This window comes from Meles meles, chromosome 4 (genome assembly GCF_922984935.1).
Source record: "Meles meles chromosome 4, mMelMel3.1 paternal haplotype, whole genome shotgun sequence".
Lineage (NCBI taxonomy): Eukaryota > Metazoa > Chordata > Mammalia > Carnivora > Mustelidae > Meles > Meles meles.
The window spans coordinates 117,492,079-117,515,138 of NC_060069.1; the positions used below are offsets into that span (position 1 = coordinate 117,492,079).

Here is a 23,060-nt window from a genome sequence, read left to right on the forward strand (position 1 = left end):
ATATGGATCAAATATGCATATGCATATATACAGTTCTAGATACATATGCCATATATAATAACCTGGTAGATATGACAATTCATAAAAAGTTGCAGAAGTGGGATATTATTTAGTCAATGTTTTGGAAGTAAGAATATCAATAGGATGTAGAAGTAACAAGCTTACAGCAAATGGCAGAAATGAGCAGTCTTAGTGTGAAGACCTCAGTTATAACAGTAGAATGGTGTAGGTAATCAGTGGTGAGAGAGGAAGGGCAGAGGTGAACCTGAAGTCTGATCACTCATTATAATTTTTCGTCTCTGTTCACTCAAATACAACCTTGACTCCAAAGTGGAATGAATGTAATGTGAGTCTTTGGGGTGCATAGCTGTATGATTGTCAGATATATCACATTCGAATTCTTTTTTAAAGAAATTACCCTATTTCAATGCTTAATGCATTTATGAAGCCACATTGAAACATGCAAGCATGTGAAATATTTTTCCTTTTAAATTATTTTGTCATGAACACTTGATTAAAATTCCCTCAACTTTTTACTTCATATACATATATTTTTTTGCAATCTCACCTTGTCATTTAAACATTAGCACAATTATTACTGCAAAAACTGAACCCTAATCAACACCTAGCATGTATGTAATCTATACAGTTTGTCATTCTAGTGAAACGAGAACAGATAATAATGTGAATTCTAAGAATTTCTCTTCAATATTTTCCTCAATGAATCTATGACTTTCTTATTTCTCAAACTGTAGATAATTGGATTTAACAAAGGAATTATGATAGTGTAAAATAGAGAGTCCGTCATATCTTGGTCTTTTGATTGTGTAGATATGGGGCGCACATATATGAAGACAAGAGCAATGCAGTATAAGGAGACAGATAAGAGATGGGCTCCACAGGTAGAGAAGGCTTTCCTTATGACTTGTAGGGGCTTCTTTTTTAAGATTGTAGACAGAACTTGTGTGTAGGAAACAAGAACTATCAGAATGGTGAACATCTGTATTGACCCAGCAAAAACAAATATTGTCAGATAATTGATAGAAGAGTCGGTGCAAGAAATCTTAAGTAATGGTATAATGTCATGGTAAAAGTGATGTACTGTGATGGAATTGCAGAAGGTTAATCTTAACAAGAAAGAACTATGGTCGCCAAACTGTGGAAAGAACCAAGATGCCCTTCAACGGATGAATGGATAAGGAAGATGTGGTCCATATACACAATGGAGTATTATGCCTCCATCAGAAAGGATGAATACCCAACTTTTGTAGCAACATGGATGGGACTGGAAGAGATTATGCTGAGCGAAATAAGTCAAGCAGAGAGAGTTAAGTATCATATGGTCTCACTTATTTGTGGAGCATAACAAATAACATGGAGGACATGGGGAGATGGAGAGGAGAGGGAGTTGAGGGAAACTGGAAGGGGAGATGAACCATGAGAGACTATGGACTCTGAAAAACAACCAGAGGGTTTTGAAGGGGCGGCAGGAGGGGGGGGTGGGAGGTTGAGGAATCAGGTGGTGGGTAATAGGGAGGGCACGTACTGCATGGAGCACTGGGTGTGATGCCAAAACAATGAACACTGTTATGCTATAAATAAACAAATAAACAACAAAAAAAACAAGAAAGAACTATGAATTATGGCATGAAGAAGGCCACCTAAAAGTGACAAAACTAACAAGCGGATGCAGTGTCTTGGACATAATCACTGGATAATGTAATGGTTTGCATACAGCCTCATAGCGATCATATGCCATTGTTGCCAGCAGAAGACATTCCACTGTTTTACTTATTGCAAAGGAAAAAAATGTATCATGCATTCTGAAAGAGATGTCATTTTGGTTTTGGCAAAAAAAAAATTGACCAGCATCTTGGGGGATACTGTGGATGATATCTAAGCATCCACAAATGCCAATCTTTTAGATTAAGTACATGGGGATATGAAGCTGAGAGTCATTCCATATGAGAGCAATTAGGCCAAAACATTAGGAACAAGGGTATTTGCCACAGCGGTTCATATGTGAGTCCTGTGAGAATCAGATCATTCAGCAATGTTGCATTTTCAAGTCCTTTTCTATGTTCCTTTTCCATATCCTCACTGAGTGTTGCCTGAAATGAAATTTAGTATGTCGGAAAAAGTCATTCAATTTATAACAAGAAAATATAGAAAGGAGAGTTGAAATAAAATAATGCACATCATAATACCATCTCAATTTTGTGTATTGCCTCTCTATTGATTGGAATCTATTTTAAGGGCTTCGAAATAGGTGGAATTATTTCAATTTTTTAAATGTGCAGCAATGAACAGAATTGGAAAAAATGAAAGACAATGTAGTACGTCCTAAATTTATGGGACAGGATCTGCATAATTTGGAAATTTTATGTTTGGGATGTGGGTGTAGGCTAAAGGGAAAAGGATCTTGAAGGGCCTCAGTAATAAAATGAGTTAAATGGCATGTGGAGGATCATGAACATTATTCATTAGGGAATCAACATGCATTGAAACTAAGAGAAAAGAGTAGTACTGGTAGATTCTTTTTAAAATGAATATATGGAGGTGTAGAAAATAGGCTGCAGAGAGTTTGAGATTAGGGTCAGGAATACTAGTAAAAAATTACTAGTATTCAGTGTTCTCAAACCAGAACCTATAGTAAAAAGTCAAATCTATATTTTGTATAAAATGTCCTCCAGATCACACATTCTGGGGAAAGTTTTATGCAAAATATAGATTTGAGGTTTTACTGTAGACATTGATTTAGTGAGTCAATTATTAAGGCTAATAATCTGTATTCTATTTGAACTATAACTGACCCAAACACAGGTGACATGGCTAATCTGTGTGTGAAATGACATTGAGATTGGTGGGAAGATGAAGAGACAGAAGAAAGTGTTCAGAAGATAGATGCAGTGCTTCTCTGACACATTACAGGGTTCGTCAGTGAAGAATGGAATCACCGCTTGGCAACTGGGTAGAGTCTCATAAAAATTTGATTAAAACTCAGAAGCAGTGGCCACTTTGTGGACATCCAGCGCATGTGTACTTTGTAGTTTGAGTCTATGGCAAATCATGAATTGAAAATCATTGGGTAGACTGAAGGCATAGTTATGTATGATCTAACTATTGGAGAATACATAAAGTGAAGAGAATGGTGAATAACTAAACTAACAACATATATTAAAGTGGAGTGAAGTTATATATCCCCTTTAGATAGCCAAACTGATCCTCTTTTCTACCACATACTTTTGATGCCAGCAAACTCTAACACTCATTCTGGGACCCAAAAGTACTATGGTTGACTTTCCTATCTCCCTGATATCTAGGGTGAGGTGACATGATGTAGGTTTCGCAACTCTACATCACTCACACTAAGGTTGAAATTTGGAATGAGGGAGGAAAACAGACAAGGACAAAAGATAATTTGAATTGCAAAGGCAGCCAAGGCACAATATGAAGGTTCCAGCAAATGCACCCTGCACCCACACCAGTGACTCTCTCCATGAGAACAGTGGCATTCTCAGATAGCAGTGGTGACAATAGCCCTCATGGAATCAATGCTGGAATATAATTTTTGCTATTGACAGATGGCCATGCTTGCTTCTGTTCCTACCCATTTTTTCTCAGAAGATTCCTTTAGAATATGAGATTCCATTCCATTCCATTCCAAAAAATAATTTCTTGGTGAAACTGATAGTTCTGACTGGCAGCGAATAAAGATAGGGAGAGACAAGGAAAGGATACTGAGCAGAATGATCAAGATGAGTGTCAATAACAAAAAGAGAGGAAGATAGTCAAGATCAAAGAAAATTATGGTACCAATCACTAAAATAAATGCTCTAGCAGGATAAGGAGTGAACAGGTGTGATTAAGCATGGACTCTAAGAGATGGCTTTAGTGAGAGCAATTTCTGTCTTGTGATGCAGTGAAGACCAGAGCATAATGAGCAGTGAGTGGGAAACAACTGCACAACAGTGAGAAGGGAAGCAAGATTAAATATTCCAAGAATTTGGACAACAGTTGTTATATGTCTACTGCAGGTGGACAAATAGAACATTTTTCCTTGATATCGCTTTATTAAAAATTTTCAAAAGAGGGAAATGAAGAGAAAGTCATAGAAAGAAGAAAGAATACAGCAGAAGGAGAAGTTTGGGTGGGTTAAGATCACAAGATGCAGGAACAGAAATAGGCAGAGAATAATAGACACATGACTAGTAAGTGTGGGAAAGACAAGCCAAAGAGAAGGATTAAGAATATATCAGGGGTAACTGGGTGGCTCAGTGGGTTAAGAGGCAGATTTTCGATTTCAGTCAAGTCATAATCTCAGAGTCCTGGGATTAAGCCACACATTGGATTATGCACTCAGTGGGGCATCTGCTTGAGGACCTCTCTCTCTCTCTCTCACTCTGCCCTTTTACCTACTTGCACACACTCTCTCTCTCCCTTCCTAAAACAAAGAAATAAATCTTTAAAAGAAAACAAGAATGTATCAGAGAAAGACTATGGACAACAAAAAGGCAAAGGCCCAGGGTTTAAGGATAAATGTTTATTTTAACCCTTTATTTTAAAGTTGTCAACAATAGGAATCTTTTCTTTCCTTATTTTATTCAAATTTCCAAATTATTATTCTATGGAATAGGTGTATGTAAAAGATTTTCTGGTTAAATTTTACTTCACAAACTTTGCTCATAAATATATTATCACTGTCTGAAAGGTTTTTCATATTTAAAAGTTGCCTTACATTTGCTATAATAGTGATTAGGACTGACTTTTTCTAGAAATCTTTATGATTTCACTTGAGAACACCTTTTCTCTACCAGTGTTTTCACAGAATAAAATTGAGGCAGAATGGAGTGGAATATAGGTGATATAAATAACAAAGCTACTAATATCACATGATAAAGGTATTTTTATTGGAAAAAAACTCCTTTCTAGGCAAGTCCAAATCACTAAATAATGAAAAAATCTCAAATTCAGTTTGTGTTCATTTTATTAAGCTATAAATGCTGGAAAGAGAAGTGAAGGAGGACCTACTGCCTATTTCCTGCTACATGTGTATAAATAGTCAATGAAATGCTTTTCAGAAGTGAGAGATAGGATAGAGTTAATACACAACTGACCTACCTTAAAAGTGTGAATTAGAAAATGTGATCAGTTAAAAGTAAAGGAGCTTTTAATCAGAATGAGCAGAAAGATTACTGATGTAGGAACCATGATGGAATTCTATTTAAATGCAGTTTAAATTGTTTAACACTCTAGTTCATGAATACTCATAAATTCATTACAGATATGTTAAGAAATAATAAAACATTGTTAAAGGGAGTAATTCAGTCTTACAGCTATTTTGCTTACTAGAGGAGAGTCATTAAGATTTATTATGTACATTATTCAGTATTTGTTTTCCATTACTCACCTGGCTTTTTGGCTCTTGTAAACCCAATGTAAAATTATTATAAATGTAAGAGTATATCAAATTTATATATAAAGAATAATGAATTTTATAGTAATCATTTCTCTCTTACCCATATCTTTTTTATAATTTTTTATTTGTTTATTTACAGCATAACAGTGTTCATTGTTTTGACATCACACCCAGTGCTCCATGCAGTACATGCCCTCCCTATTACCCACCACCTGGTTCCTCAACCTCCCACCCCCCCCCCCACCCCCCTGCCGCCCCTTCATAACCCTCTGGTTGTTTTTCAGAGTCCATAGTCTCTTATGGTTCATCTCCCCTTCCAGTTTCCCTCAACTCCCTCTCCTCTCCATCTCCCCATGTCCTCCATGTTATTTGTTATGCTCCACAAATAAGTGAGACCATATGATACTTGACTCTCTCTGCTTGACTTATTTCGCTCAGCATAATTTCTTCCAGTCCCGTCCATGTTGCTACAAAAGTTGGGTATTCGTCCTTTCTGATGGAGGCATAATACTCCATTGTGTATATGGACCACATCTTCCTTATCCATTCATCCGTTGAAGGGCATCTTGGTTCTTTCCACAGTTTGGCAACCGTAGCCATTGCTGCAATAAACATTGGGGTACAAATGGCCCTTCTTTTCACTACATCTGTATCTTTGGGGTAAATACCCAGCAGTGCAATTGCAGGGTCATAGGGAAGCTCTATTTTTAATTTCTTCAGGAATCTCCACACTGTTCTCCAAAGTGGCTGCACTAACTTGCATTCCCACCAACAGTGTAAGAGGGTTCCCCTTTCTCCACATCCTCTCCAGCACACGTTGTTTCCTGTCTTGCTAATTTTGGCCATTCTAACTGGTGTTAGGTGGTATCTCAAAGTTGTTTTAATTTGAATCTCCCTGATGGCTAGTGATGATGAACATTTTTTCATGTGTCTGATAGCCCCTTGTATGTCTTCGTTGGAGAAGTGTCTGTTCATATCTTCTGCCCATTTTTTGATATGATTATCTGTTTTGTGTGTGTTGAGTTTGAGAAGTTCTTTTTAGATCCTGGATATCAACCTTTGGTCTGTACTGTCATTTGCAAATATCTTCTCCCATTCCGTGGGTTGCCTCTTTGTTTTGTTGACTGTTTCCTTTGTTGTGCAGAAGCTTTTGATCTTGATGAAGTCCCAAAAGTTCATTTTTGCTTTTGTTTCCTTGGCCTTTGGAGACATATCTTGAAAGAAGTTGCTGTGGCTGATATCGAAGAGGTTACTGCCTATGTTCTCCTCTAGGATTCTGATAGATTCCTGTCTCACGTTGAGGTCTTTTATCCATTTCGAGTTTATCTTTGTGAACGGTGTAAGAGAATGGTCGAGTTTCATTCTTCTACATATCGCTGTCCAGTTTTCCCAGCACCATTTATTGAAGAGACTGCCTTTTTTCCATTGAATATTTTTTCCTGTTTTGTCGAAGATTATTTCACCATAGAGTTGAGGGTCCATATCTGGGCTATCCATTCTGTTCCACTGGTCTCCCCAACATCCTCTCCAACACACGTTGTTTCCTGTCTTGCTAATTTTGGCCATTCTAACTGGTGTCAGGTGGTATCTCAATGTGGTTTTAATTTGAATTTCCCTGATGGCTAGTGATGATGAGCATTTTTTCATGTGTCTGATAGCCATTTGTATGTCTTCATTGGAGAAGTGTCTGTTCATATCTTCTGCCCATTTTTTGCTATGATTATCAGTTCTGTGTGTGTTGTTTGAGAAGTTCTTTGTGTATTCTTGATGTTTATAGCAGCAAGAGCCATGGTCACCAAACTGTGCAAAGAACCAAGATGCCCTTCAACAGATGAATGGATAAGGAAGATGTGGTCCATGTACACTATGGAGTATTATGCATCAGAATTATCCATCAGAAAGGATGAATACCCAACATTTGTATCACCAGGGACTGGACTGGAAGAGATTATGCTGAGTGAAATAAGTCAAGCAGAGAGAGCCAGTTATCATATGGTTTCATTTATTTGTGGAGCATAACAAATAACATGGAGGACATGGGGAGATGGAGAGGAGAAGGGAGTTGACGGAAATTTGAAGGGGAGGTGAACCATGAGAGACTATGAACACTGAAAAACAACCGGAGGGTTTTGAAGGGGCAGGGGGTGGGAAGCGGGGTAACCAGGTGGTGGGTATTGGGGAGGGCACATATTGCATGGAGCACTGGTGTGGTACAAAAACAATGAATACTGTTATGCTGAAAAGAATTTTAAAAAATAAAAAGAAAACCAAAACTAAAATTGTTCTTTTGTGCATTGTAAAGTTGAACATGTGTGAAAAGTCCAGTAGATCATAGGGCATTATAGACTCTGAAATCATAAACATCGAGTCATCATAGATATTATATTTTATGCCCCTATTTTTGAATATTAATTACACCTCTGACATATTTATGTAAATTTTAATGTATAAATGTTGATGCTCTGAGTGATTTGATTAGTATGATCACATCTGAGCCACTCGTACATGATTTTAATGAGGCCAAAGTTCTGCATTCCCTTCAGGGGAACCTCAAATACAGGTGTCCTTCTCATGTAAAGTGCAGCTCATATTTCAGAACTACACTGAACTTCGCACTTTAATTTGTAAACTGATGAGAAATCTCACTTCACAGAGGTCAAGGGAAGATGAAAGGGGAAACAAAACAAAGGACCATAGTGGGAGGTGGCATATATCAATGCTTCTCAAATATTAATGCCTGTGAATCTCCTAGCAATTTTCCTAAAATGCAGATTCTCTTTTGATAAGGGAGGATGTCTGAGAGTCTTCATTAACAATGTGGTGACCTGGACATTTGCCACATTTAGGGCCTTGCATCCTTCCATATAAGAGGGCCTAGATGATCTCAGAGCCAGATCATTGGAGAAGCACATCAAGAAAAGTGGTAAATGTAGCTGGCACCCAAAGAGAAGCAAGAGGAGCCAGATGGGATGAGAAAGACCAACATGGTTTGGCTCGCATAGGGTCTGGAGACTAGGTCAGGCACTTTGTTCTTTATCCCACTTTTAAGGACAAGTAGTGAGATATTTTGAACACAGTGGTAAGGTGTTCATATTTACCTTTAAACACTAAGAGAGAAGTGACATAATGTTCACTCAGAAAATAATGACATTATATATGTCAAAAGAGTACAATGTACAAATAGCAACATTTTGATTTGGTATCAAAGAGGAGTAAAAGTGCTTAACCTCCACATGGGACTTGATGGCAGCTAGGGGGAAAGCAAAGGGCCTATATTTTGGTGGAGTCATTAATCAGTTATTCTGTGTGCTTAGACTTTGTTTGTGAAAGCAAAAGAAAAGGGGGGAAATAAACTACATAGATAAAAGAGAAGCTCTGTCAAAACTCAGTAGGAGGGTGTGTAAACAATATGTGCAACTGGAAATTTCAAACGTGAATTAAAACTAATTCTTCTCTTCAATTTTGTGTATTTATCTCTCACCTCATATTGTGGCCCATTCATGGGTACAAAAGTCTGTATTGTTGCTTCTAATAATAGTAGTCTTTTCAATTTTAGCTATTCTCTTAAAGATATTTATTTATTTATTTATTTATTTATTTGAGAGAGAGAGAGAGAGCACAGAGGAAGCATGAGAGAGAGAAGCAGACACCCCACTGAGCAAGAGCTGGATGCAGGACTTGATCCCAGGATCCTGAGATCATGACCTGAGCAGAAGGGAGATGCTTAACCAACTGAGTCACCCAGGTGCCCCTCAATTTTAGTTATTTTAAATGGTGGGCCAGTGTATCTCACTATAGTCATTTGCATTTTCCCAATGATGAATTTTTTGAACATATTTTTGTGTCTCTAAATGATATCTGCATATCTTGTTTACTAAAATGTCTACTGAAATATTTTCTATTTCTATATTCAGTTATATATATCTTATTTTTTAGCTTTGAGATTCAACTTTATTTTATTTATTTCTTTCAGCATAACAGAATTCATGGTTTTTGCACTACACCCCGTGCTCCGTGCAACATGTGCCCTCCAAAATACCCACCACCTGGCTCCCCCAATCTCCCAACCCTGCCCCTTCAAAACCTTCAGGTTGTTTTTCAGAGTCCATAGTCTCTCATGGTTCATCTCCCCTTCCAATTTCCCTCAACTCCCTTCTCTCCATCTCCCCATGTTCTCCATGTCATTTGTTATGCTCCACAAATAAGTGAAACCATATGATAATTGGCTCTCTCTGCTTGACTTATTTCACTCAGCATAATCTCTTCCAGTCCCAGCCATGTTGCTACAAAAGTTGGGTATTCATCGTTTCTGATGGAGGCATAATACTCCATCATGTATATGGACCACATCTTCCTTATCCATTGGTCCGTTGAAGGGCATCTTGGTTCTTTCCACAGTTTGGCGACCATGGCCTTTGCTGCAATAAACATTGGGGTACAGATGGCCCTTTTTTCACTACATCTGTATCTTTGGGGTAAATACCCAGCAGTGCAATTGCAGCATGATAGGGAGCTCTATTTTTAATTTCTTGAGGAATCTCCAAAGTGGCTGCACCAAGTTGCATTCCCACCCACAGTGTAAGAGGGTTCCCCTTTCTCCACATCCTCTCCAGCACACGTTGTTTCCTGTCTTGCTAATTTTGGCCATTATAACTAGTGTAAGATGGTATCTCAATGTGGTTTTAACTTGAATCTTCCTGATGGTTAGTGATGATGAACATTTTTTTCATGTGTCTGATAGCCATTTGTATGTCTTCACTGGAGAAGTGTCTGTTCGTATTATCTGCCCATTTTTTGATATGATTATCTGTTTTGTGTGCATTGAGTTTGAGAAGTTCTGTATAGATCCTGGATATCAAATTTTTGTCCATACTGTCATTTGCAAATATCTTCTCCCATTCCGAGTGTTGCCTTTTTGATTTGTTGCCTATGTTCTCCACTAGGATTCTGATGCATTCCTGTCTATCATGGAAGTCTTTTATCCATTTCAAGTTTATCTTTGTATACAGACAATGTTCGAGTCTCATTCTTCTACATATAGCTGTCCAATTTTCCCAGCACCATTTATTGAAGAGACTTTTTGCACTGTATTTTTTTTCCCATTTTGTCTAAGATTATTTGACCATAGAGTTGAGGGTCCATATCTGGGCTCTCTACTCTGTTCCACTGGTCTATGTATCTGGTTTTATGCCAACATCATGCTGTCTTGGTGATCACAGCCTTGTAGTAAAGCTTGAATTCAGGTAACGTGATGCCACCAGTTTTATTTTTGTTTTTCAACATTTCCTTAGCGATTCAGGGTATCTTCTGATTCCATACAAATTTTAGGATTATTTGCTGCAGCTCTTTGAAAAATACCCATGGAATTTTGATCAGAATGGCATTAAAAGTATAGATTGCTCTAGGCTGTATAGACATTTGAACAATGTTTATTCTTCCGACCCAAGAACTTGGAATGTTGTTCCATCTTTTTGTGTCTTCTTCAATTTCTTTCATGAGTGTTCTGTAGTTCCACAAGTACAGATCTTTTACCTCTTTGGTTAGGTTTATTGCCAGGTATCATATGGTTCTTGGTGCTATAGTAAATGGAATTGATTCTCTAATTTCCCTTTCTGTATTTTCATTGGTGGTGTATAAGAAAGCCACTGATTTCTGTACATTGACTTTGTATCCTGCCATGTTCCTGAATTTCTGTATGAGTTCTAGTAGTTTGGGGGTGGAGTCTTTTGGGTTTTCCATATAAAGAATCATGTCATCTGCAAAGAGAGAGAATTTGACTTCTTCATTGCCAATTTGGATACCTTTTATTTCTCTTTGTTGTCAGATTGCTGTTGCTAGGACTTCTAATACTATGTTGAACAAGAGTGGTGAGAGTGGGCATCCTTGTCGTGTTCCTGATCTCAATGGGAAGACTGTGAGCTTTTTCCCACTGAGGATGATATTTGCTGTGTGTTTTTCATATATCAATTTAAGAAGTTCAGGAATGTTCCCTCTATCCCTATAGTTTGAAGTGTTTTAATCAGGAACGGATGCTGGATTTTCTCAAATGCTTTTTCTGCATCAATTGAGAGGACCATGTGCTTCTTCTCTCTTCTCTTATTGATTTGTTCTATCACATTGGTTGATTTGAGAATGTTGAACTACCCTTGTATGTAACCCAGGGATGAATCCCACCTGGTCATGGTGGATAATCTTTTTAATGTGTTGTTGGATCCTATTTGCTAGGACCTTGTTGAGAATCTTAGCATCCAAATTCATCAGTGATATTGGTCTGAAATTCTCCTTTTTCGTGTGGTCTTTGCCTGGTTTGCGGATCAGGGTAATTAATGCTGGCTTCATAAAGAGTCTGGAAGTTTTCCTTCTGTTTCTATTTTCTGAAACAGCTTCAGGAGAATTGGGGTTATTTCTTCTTTGAAAGTTTGGTGGAATGCCCCAGGGAATCCGTCAGGTCCTGGGCTCTTGGTTTTTGGGAGGTTTTTGATCACTACTTCAATCTCATTACTAGATATCATTCTATTCAGGTTGTCAGTTTCTTCCTGGTTCAATTTTGGGAGTTTATAGTTTTCCAGAAATGCATCCATTTCCTCTAGGTTGCTTAACTTATTGGCATATAACTGCTGATAATAACTTCTGATGATTGTTTCTATTCCCTTGTTGTTAGCTGTGATCTCTCCCTTTTCATTCATAATTTTATTAATTTGAGCTTTCTCTCTTTTCTTTTGGATCAGTGTGGCCATTTGTTTATCGATCTTATTGATTCTTTCAAAAAACCAGCTTCTAGTTTCATTGATACTTTCTACTGCATCTGTAGTTTCTACCTCATTGATCTCTGCTCTAATCTTGATTATTTCCCTTCTTGTATGTGGGGTTGGTTTAGTTTGTTGTTGGCCCTCCAGTTCTTTAAGGTGTAGAGAGAGCTGGTGTATTCTGGATTTTTCAATTTTTTTGAGAGAGGCTTGAATGGCTATGTATTTCCCCCTTAGAACTGCCTTTGCTGTATCCCATAGGATTTGGACTGAAGTGTCTTCATTCTCATTGGTTTCCGTGAATTGATTAAGTTCTTCTTTGATCTCCTGGTTGATCCAAGCATTCTTAAACAAGGTGGTCTTTAGCTTCCAGGTGTTTGAGTTCGTTCTGAACTTTTCCCTGTGATTGAGCTCCAGTTTCAAAGCTTTGTGATCTGAGAATATGTGGGGAATAACCTCAGTCTTTTGGTATAGGTTGAGTCCTGATTTGTCACCCAGTATGTGGTCTATTCTGGAGAAGGTTCTATGTGCACTTGAGAAGAATGAGTATTCTGTTGTTTTAGGGTGGAATGTTCTCTATATATCTATGAGGTCCATCTGGCCCAATGTGTCATTCAGTGCTTGTTTCTTTATTGATTTTCTGCTTGGATGATCTGTGTATTACTGAGAGAGGCATGTTAAGATCTACTATTAGTGTATTCATATCAATATGATTCTTTATCTTGATTAATAGTTTTCTTATGTAATTGGCTGCTTCCATATTGGAGGCACAGATATTTACAATTGTTACTTCATCTTGGTGGATAGTTTCTTTAAGAATTATGTAGTGTCCTTCTGTATCTCTGACTACAGTCTTTAGTTTAAAGTATAATTTTTAGATATGAGAATCTTTGTTGATTTTTTTAGATATGATATGAGAATTGCTACCCCGGCCTTCTTTTGAGGCTCATTGGCATGAAAGATGCTTCTCCATCCCTTCATTTTCAGTCTGGGTATATCATTAGGTTGAAATGAGTCTCTTATAGACAACGTATGGATGAGTCCTGTGATTTTATCCAGTCTGCAACCCTGTGTTGTTTTATGGACGCATTTAGGCCATTCACTTTGAGAGTGATTATTGATAGATACGTTTTTATTGACATCGTGTTACCTTTGAAGTCTTTCTTTCTGTAGATTGTCTCTATATTTCTATTAAATGATATCCTTAGGATTTTCCCTCTTTTATAAAACCCCCCTTAATATATCCTGCAGTGTCAGCTTGGTGGTCACATACTCTTTTAAGCCTTGCAGGTCTTGGAAACTCTTTATCTATCCATCCATTTTGAATGTCAGTATTACTAGATAGATTCTTGGCTGCATGTTCTTCTCATTTAGTGCCCTGAATATATCTTGCCAGCCCTTTCTGGCTTGCCAGGTTTCTGTGGCAGGTCTGACGTTATTTTAATGGGCTTTCCTCTGTATGTAAGGAGTTTCTTTGTCCTAGCTGCCTTCAAGAGAGCCTGTCGACAATTATAATTCCTCATTCTTACTCTCAGGTGTCTTGAGGACTTTCAAGAATCTATAATCTTGGGGGGAAGCCGTTTTGCCTCTAGTGCATGAACGCTGGTTCCATTCACGAGATTTGGAAAATTTTCATGGACAACTTGTTCCACTATATCATCTAGACTTCTTTCTTTCTCCTTACCTTCAGGGATTTCAATAATTCTGATGTTGGAACGTTTCATGGCATCATTTATTTCCCTGATTCTGCTTTCATGGCTTCTAAGCTGTTTGTTACAGGCTTCCTCCTGATCCTTTCTCTCTATCTATTTGTCCTCCAGATCACTAATTCTACCTTCTGTCTCAGTTACCCTAGCTTTTAGAGAATTCAGATTAGATTGAAACTCACTGAGAACATTGTGAACATCAACCCTGGTGGATTTCAGTTCTTCCCTAACTTTGTGAACATAATTCCTGGTGGCTTTCAGTTCTGCCCTAATCAATTCCTTTTGGTCATCCATGGCTTTCTCCAACCTAGCTATTGCCTGGAAAATTGTTAGTTTTTATTCCCTTTCTGACATATTATCTATGTCGATAGCCATTAGCTCTGTTGCAGAAGGCCCATCCTCTGAATTTTTCTTCTGTTGGGCGTTCCTATTCCTAGTCATTTTGGTGAGAGATGGCTGAACAGATGTACCTGGATGTATCAACTGTGGTGCAGTTAAGGTGCACCCTGGTATGCTTCTGAGCAATCAAGAGTCCCCACCCAAACCAAAGAAAAAAGAAAGAGAGAAAAAAGGGAAAAAAGAGAGACAGGGAAAAAAAGAAAGATAAAAGAGAAGACTCGGGATGCCCGAGTGGCTCAGTGGGTTAAAGCCTCTGCCTTTACCTCAGGTCATGATCCCAGGGTTCTGGGATCGAGCCCCACATCAGGCTCTCTGCTCAGTAGAGAGCCTGCTTCCTCCTCTCTCTCTCTGCCTGCTTCTCTGCCTACTTGTGATCTCCGTCTGTCAAATCAATAAATAAAATCTTTAAAAAAAAAAAAGAGAACACCAATCCACATGTGCCCCAAGGTAAGATTTATGAAGTATACAAACAAAAAGAAACAAAAAGACTGATAAATGTATATGACAAGGGTGTGCATGTGTGTGCGCGTGTCTACAGGTAGCAGCGGCGGCGGCGGCGGCGGCAGTGGTGGGGACCGGAGCAGGGGACGATCTGCAGCCACCTCCCCGCCTGTGATTTTTGGAGGTGATTGCTCACTTGGCTGGCGGATCTGTACCCTCAGGAGATCTTCTCATCCTCTCCATTTCCACGCATCTTAGGCGTCTTCCAGTTGCAAGTGAGATCGAAGAGAAGAAGAACAGCAACTCTAGAAACAGAAAATCAACCACTTTCTGAAAGGTAGGACTGGTGGAGAAGTGAATCTAAAACGACGTGAAGATAGACCGCGGGGGGGAGGGGCCGGCTCCCGGCAAGCAGCGGAGGAACGGAGCACAAAATCAGGACTTTTAAAAGTCTGTTCCACTGAGGGACATTGCTCCAGAGGCTAAACCAGGGTGAAGCCCGCGCAGGGTCAGCGTGGCCCCAGGTCCCGCAGAGTCACAGAAGGATCGGGGGTGTCGGAGTGTCTCAGAGCTCGCAGGTATTAGAACGGAGAAGCCGGCTGCAGAGACAGAGCCGAGGACTGAACTCTCAGCTCGGGGTTACCTTGAACTGGTCGCGGGCTGGGTGAGCTCAGAGCGCAGCTGAAGGCTGAGGATACGGGAGTGATTGGGTGCTGTCCTCTGGGGGCGCACTGAGGAGTGGAGCCCCAGGCTCTAGGTTCCTCCGGGCCAGAGACTAGGAGGCCGCCATTTTCATTCCCGTCCTCTGGAACTCTACGGAAAGCATTCAGGGAACAGAAGCTCCCAAAAGCGAACCCGAGCCATTACTTAGTCTGGCCGCTGGTAAGGGCGGTGCAATCCCGCCTCAGGCAAAGACACTTGAGAGTCACTACAACAGGCCCCTCCCCCAGAAGATCAACAAAATATCCAGCCAGGACGAAGTTCATCTATCAAGGAAAGTAGGTTCAATTCCTAAGACAGCAGCGCAATTCCAGAGGAGGAGAAAGCAAAGCACGGAACTCATGGCTTTCTCCCCATGATTCTTTAGTCTTGCGGCTACTTCAAATTTTTTTTTCTCTTTTTTCAATTTTTTTTTTCTTTTTTCTTCTTCTGCTAAATTTTTAAAAACTTTTAGCCTTTTCTTTTTTAACATTTTTTGACTGGTTTATCTAAATATATATATAGTTTCTTTCTTTTTTATATTTTTTCTTTGTTTTATTTTTTAAATTTTTTTCTTTTTTTTTTCTGAACCTCTTTTTATCCCTTTTCTCCCCCCCAAAATTTAGGGTCTCTTCTCATTTGGTTACAGTGCATTTTTCTGGGGTCTTTGCCACCCTTTTAGTATTTTATTTGCTCCTTCATATTCCCTTATCTGGACAAAATGACAAGGCGGAAAAAATCACCACAAACAAAAGAACAAGAGACAGTACTGAAGGCTAGGGACCTAATCAACACAGACATTGGTAATATGTCAGATCAAGAGTTCAGAATGACGATTCTGAACATTCTAGCCGGGCTCGAAAAAGGCATGGAAGATATTACAGAAACCCTCTCTGGAGATATTAAAGCCCTTTCTGGAGAAATTAAAGAAGTAAAATCTAACCAAGTTGAAATCAAAAAAGCTATTAATGAGGTGCAAACAAAAATGGAGGCTCTCACTGCTAGGATAAATGAGGCAGAAGAAAGAATTAGTGATATAGAAGACCAAATGACAGAGAATAAAGAAGCCGAGCAAAAGAGGGACAAACAGCTACTGGACCACGAGGGGATAATTCGAGAGATAAGTGACACCATAAGACGAAACAACATTAGAATAATTGGGATTCTAGAAGAAGAAGAAACAGAGAGGGGAGCAGAAGGTCTATTGGAGAGAATTTCCCTAATATGGCAAAGGGAACAAGCATCAAAATCCAGGAGGTGCAGAGAACCCCCCTCAAAGTCAACAAGAATAAGTCCACACCCCGTCACCTAATAGTAAAATTTACAAGTCTTAGTGACAAAGAGAAAATCCTGAAAGCAGACCGGGAAAAGAAGTCTGTAACATACAATAGTAAAAATATTAGATGGGCAGCAGACTTATCCACAGAGACCTGGCAGGCGAAGAAGAGCTGGCATGATATATTCAGAGCACTAAACGAGAAAAACATGCAGCCAAGAATACTCTATCCAGCTAGGCTATCATTGAAAATAGAAGGAGAGATAAAAAGCTTCCAGGACAAACAAAAACTGAAAGAATTTGCAAACACCGAACCAGCTCTACAGGAAATCTTGAAAGGGGTCCTCTAAGCAGAGAGAGAGCCTAAAAGTAGTAGACCAGAAAGGAACAGAGACAATATACAGTAACAGTCACCTTACAGACTAATAATGGCACTAAATTCATATCTCTCAATAGTTACCCTGAATGTTAATGGGCTAAATGCCCCAACCAAAAGACACAGGGTATCAGAATGGATAAAAAAACAAAACCCATCCATATGTTGCCTACAAGAAACTCATTTTAGACGCGAAGACACCTCCAGATTTAAAGTGAGGGGGTGGAAAACAATTTACCATGCTAATGGGCATCAGAAGAAAGCTGGGGTGTCAATCCTTATATCAGATCAATTAGATTTTAAGCCAAAGACTATAAGAGATGAGGAAGGACACTATATCCTACTCAAAGTGTCTGTCCAACAAGAAGATCTAACAATTTTAAATATCTATGCCCCTAACGTGGGAGCAGACAACCATATCAACCAATTAATAACAAAATCAAAGAAACACATCAATAATAATACAATAATAGTAGGGGACTTGAGCACTCCCCTCACTGAAATGGATAGATCATCCAAGCAAAAGATCAACAAGGAAATAAAGGCCTTAAATGACACACTGGACCAGATGGACATCACAGATATATTCAGAACGTTTCATCCCAAAGCAACAGAATACACATTCTTCTCTTGTGCACATGGAACCTTCTCCAGAATAGATCACATCCTGGGTCACAAATCAGGTCTCAACCGGTATCAAAAGATTGGGATCATTCCCTGCATATTTTCAGACCACAATGCTCTGAAGCTAGAACTCAATCACAAGAGGAAAGCTGGAAAGAACCCAAATACATGGAGACTAAACAGCATCCTTCTAAAGAATGAATGGGTCAACCAGGAAATTAAAGAAGAATTGAAAAAATTCATGGAAACAAATGATAATGAAAACACAACAGTTCAAAATCTGTGGGACACAGCAAAGGCAGTCCTGAGAGGAAAATATATAGTGGTACAAGCCTTTCTCAAGAAACAAGAAATGTCTCAAGTACACAACCTAACCCTACACCTAAAGGAGCTGGAGAAAGAACAAGAAAGAAACCCAAAACCCAGCAGGAGAAGAGAAATCATAAAGATCAGAGCAGAAATCAATGAAATAGAAACCAAAAAAACAATAGAAAAAATCAATGAAACTAGGAGCTGGTTCTCTGAAAGAATCAATAAGATTGATAAACCCCTGGCCAGACTCATCAAAAAGAAAAGAGAAAGGAACTAAATAAATAAAATCATGAATGAAAGAGGAGAGATCACAACTAACACCAAAGAAATACAGACAATTATAAGAACATACTATGAGCAACTCTACGCCAACAAATTGGACAATCTGGAAGAAATGGATGCATTCCTAGAGACATATAAACTACCACAAGTGAACCAGGAAGGAATAGAAAACATGAACAGGCCCATAACCAGTAAGGAGATTGAAACAGTCATCAAAAATCTCCAAACAAACAAAAGCCCAGGGCCAGATGGCTTCCCAGGGGAATTCTACCAAACATTTAAAGAAGAACTAATTCCTATTCTCCTGAAAATGTTCCAAAAAATAGAAATGGAAGGAAAACTTCCAAACTCATTTTATGAGGCCAGCATCACCTTGATCCCCAAACCAGACAAGGATCCCACCAAAAAAGAGAACTACAGACCAATATCCTTGATGAACACAGACGCAAAAATTCTCGCCAAAATACTAGCCAATAGGATTCAACAGTACATTAAAAGGATTATTCACCACGATCAAGTGGGATTTATTCCAGGGCTGCAGGGTTGGTTCAACATCCGCAAATCAATCAATGTGATACAACACATTAATAAAAGAAAGAACAAGAACCATATGATACTCTCAATAGATGCTGAAAAAGCATTTGACAAAGTACAGCATCCTTTCCTGATCAAAACTCTTCAAAGTGTAGGGATAGAGGGCACATACCTCAATATTATCCAAGCCATCTATGAAAAACCCACCGCAAATATCATTCTCAATGGAGAAAAACTGAAAGCTTTTCCGCTAAGGTCAGGAACACGGCAGGGATGTCCATTATCACCACTGCTATTCAACATAGTACTAGAAGTCCTAGCCTCAGCAATCAGACAACAAAAAGAAATTAAAGGCATCCAAATTGGCAAAGAAGAAGTCAAACTATCACTCTTCGCAGATGATATGATACTATATGTGGAAAACCCAAAAGACTCCACCCCAAAACTGCTAGAACTTGTCCAGGAATTCAGTAAAGTGTCAGGATATAAAATCAATGCACAGAAATCAGTTGCATTTCTGTACACCAACAACAAGACAGAAGAAAGAGAAATTAAGGAGTCAATCCCATTTACAATTGCACCCAAAACTATAAGATACCTAGGAATAAACCTAACCAAAGAGGCTAAGAATCTATACACAGAAAATTATAAAGTACTCATGAAAGAAATTGAGGAAGACACAAAGAAATGGAAAAATGTTCCATGCTCCTGGATTGGAAGAATAAATATTGTGAAAATGTCCATGCTACCTACAGCAATCTACACATTTAATGCAATCCCTATCAAAATACCATCCATTTTTTTCAAAGAAATGGAACAAATAATCCTAAAATTTATATGGAACCAGAAAAGACCTCTAATACACAAAGGAACACTGAAAAAGAAAGCCAAAGTGGGTGGCATCACAATTCCGGACTTCAAGCTCTATTACAAAGCTGTCATCATCACAACAGCATGGTACTGGCACAAAAACAGACACATAGATCAGTGGAACAGAATAGAGAGCCCAGAAATGGACCCTCAACTCTATGGTCAACTAATCTTCGACAAAGCAGGAAAGAATGTCCAATGGAAAAAAGACAGCCTCTTCAATAAATGGTGCTGGGGAAATTGGACAGCCACATGCAGAAAAATGAAATTGGACCACTTCCTTACACCACACACGAAAATAGACTCAAAATGGATGAAGGACCTCAATGTGAGAAAGGAATCCATCAAAATCCTTGAGGAGAATGCAGGCAGCAACCTCTTCGACCTCAGCCGTTGCAACATCTTCCTAGGAACAACGGCAAAGGCAAGGGAAGCAAGGGCAAAAATGAGCTATTGGGATTTCATCAAGATCAAAAGCTTTTGCACAGCAAAGGAAACAGTTAACAAAACCAAAAGACAACTGACAGAATGGGAGAAGATATTTGCAAACGACATATCAGATAAAGGGCTAGTATTCAAAATCTATAAGGACCTTAGCAAACTCAACACCCAAAGAACAAACAATCCAATCAAGAAATGGGCAGAGGACATGAACAGATATTTCTGCAAAGAAGACATCCAGATGGCCAACAGACACATGAAAAAGTGCTCCACGTCACTCGGCATCAGGGAAATACAAATCAAATCCACAATGAGATACCACCTCACACCAGTCAGAATGGCTAAAATTAACAAGTCAGGAAATGACAGATGCTGGCGAGGATGCGGAGAAAGGGGAACCCTCCTCCACTGTTGGTGGGAATGCAAGCTGGTGCAACCACTCTGGAAAACAAGCATGGAGGTTCCTCAAAATGTTGAAAATAGAACTACCCTATGACCCAGCCATTGCACTACTGGGTATTTACCCTAAAGATACAGACATAGTGATCCGAAGGGGCACGTGTACCCGAATGTTTATAGCAGCAATGTCTACAATAGCCAAACTCTGGAAAGAACCTAGATGTCCATCAACAGATGAATGGATCAAGAAGAGGTGGTATATATACACAATGGAATACTATGCAGCCATCAAAAGAAATGAAATCTTGCCATTTGCGACGACGTGGATGGAACTAGAGCATATCATGCTTAGTGAAATAAGTCAATCGGAGAAAGACAACTATCATATGATCTCCCTGATATGAGGACATGGAGAAGCAACATGGGGGGCTAGGGGGATAGGAGAAGAATAAATGAAACAAGATGGGATTGGGAGGGAGACAAACCATAAATGACTCTTAATCCCACAAAACAAACTGGGGGTTGCTGGGGGGAGGTGGGATTGGGAGAGGTGGAGGGGGCTATGGACATTGGGGAGGAGAGGTGAACCATAAGAGACTATGGACTCTGAAAAACAACCTGAGGGTTTTGAAGGGTCAGGGGTGGGAGGTTGGGGGAACAGATGGTGGGTAATAGGGAGGGCACGTTTTACATGGAGCACTGGGTGTTGTGCAAAAACAATGAATACTGTTACGCTGAAAAAAATAAATAAAATGGGGGAAAAATTTAAAAAAATGTATATGACAAGAGAAATATATATATATATATAAAAGCAAAAAAAGGAAGAACCTCATCAAAAAGAACATCAAGTATAAGATTTATATACTATCAGGACAAACACAAACACACAGAAACACTGGCGGAAGAAAAAGATGGAAGAGGTTTATAAATTATCAGCATGGGTGAGGAATGTTATTTTGATTCTTCCTGGATGTATCTTGATAACTTTGTTAAAGGACTCAACTTTCCTAGGATAAAGGGGGATTAAAAATTGGTTTACCTATAGCGGTAGCATTGATTGGGGAAAGGGGATTACCTTGAAGTTTAACTCTATATGAATATTAAAAAATAAAAATAAAAAAAGAATAAACTAAACTAAACTAAAATTTAAAAAAATTAACAAAATAGAAAAGCAAAAGAAAAACACTGGTATATGTATCAAAAAGTTTAGGTTAGAAGGTTATTATGGAATTTGATGTACTGGACATCTCACTCTGATGGTAAATGGGTTAAAAATTATCTACATAAAAAATTAAAAAATGAACCAGAATAGTCAGAACAAATTAAAAATAAATGTTGTATCTATGAAGTAGTGGTGGCTGTTCTCTTGTCACCTTTTTTTTCCCCCCAGTTGGCATTCTGGGGGAGGGGCCTGCCATGTGGGTTTTCAGGCAGTGTTCCCTGAGTTAAGTCCTCCCTCCCCCCTCAAGGGGGTGGGCTCTGTGGAAACAGGTTTTTCAGGCTTTTGTTTTCTGGAGGTTTTTATGTTTGTTTGTTCCTTTGTTTTCTCTTGCCTTGACAGCTTTTGATGGTTTTTGGAGGTTTAGAGGAAAGCAAACTGCACCCAGACCTCCCTTCAGAGAGAAGCTTCAGTCTGTTCACCTCTGGGTGCTCCAGAACACATAAATTCCCCCTCGGCTGCAGGCAGAGCACGTTCTGAGTCATGGTCCCTGGGGACAGAGGTACTCCTGCTTGTACCCAAAACCAGGACAGCAGCAGCTGTCTGGGCAGCTCCAGAGAGGTCCCAAGCAGGGACAGCACACTGAGATTTTCCCGCTTGCCTGGGCTGGGAGTGCCTGGACTTTCCCAGTCCGAGAGCACCAGGCTGGCACCTGCACACGCCTCTCTCAGGGAGAGGTGTGGGACAGCACTCAGGCTCTGATAGCGCAGTGCAGAGCGCATGTAGGGAGTGCACAGGGCTGTGGTTCTGCCAGCTGGCCAGGCTCCCCGCCCCTCAGGGGACCCGCAACCCATGCGTTCTCAGAGGCACTTGTGGCTCAGAGACCAAGACCTGGTTTCTTCACCGCACCCTCCCTGGCTCAGCGCCAGGGTTGGCTGTCCTTGGTCCAGGGACTTAAGCCCCCATCCCTAACAGCCCTGATTCCCACAATTTCCACTCCCCACCCCAATCCTATGCTCTTTTTGAGTGCTTTCAACCAGACTCCAAGTTAATGCTGGTCCCCAGTCGCTGGGCATTTTCGTATTGGGGTATCACTTTCCAGTGGGTTGCTTCTGTTGGCTCCCTTCCCCTTTTGTTTATCTTCTGATATCAGTCCAACATTCCCACTCTGCTTTACCTGCCCACTGGCATCTTCTGCCCCGGTAGAGATCCAGACATGTATAATTCTAATCTCAGACTGATTTCATGGGTGATCAAAATTCTTTGGTATGTAATCAGCTCACTTTAGGGTACAGGTTGAAACGGTGCCTCCTCCTACTTCCCCGCCATCTTGTCTGTCCTGAGATTTTTCTTATATTCTGCTTATGAGGCTCCTAT

The 23,060-nt window shown here is 39.5% G+C and overlaps 2 pseudogenes; one reads left to right on the forward strand and one right to left on the reverse strand.

The window, feature by feature from the left end:
• Positions 1-691: 691 nt before the first annotated feature.
• LOC123940762 lies at positions 692-8,921 on the reverse strand (annotated as a pseudogene).
• A 5,865-nt stretch (positions 8,922-14,786) lies between these two features.
• LOC123940763 overlaps positions 14,787-23,060 on the forward strand; it is a 78,080-nt pseudogene continuing 69,806 nt past the window's right edge.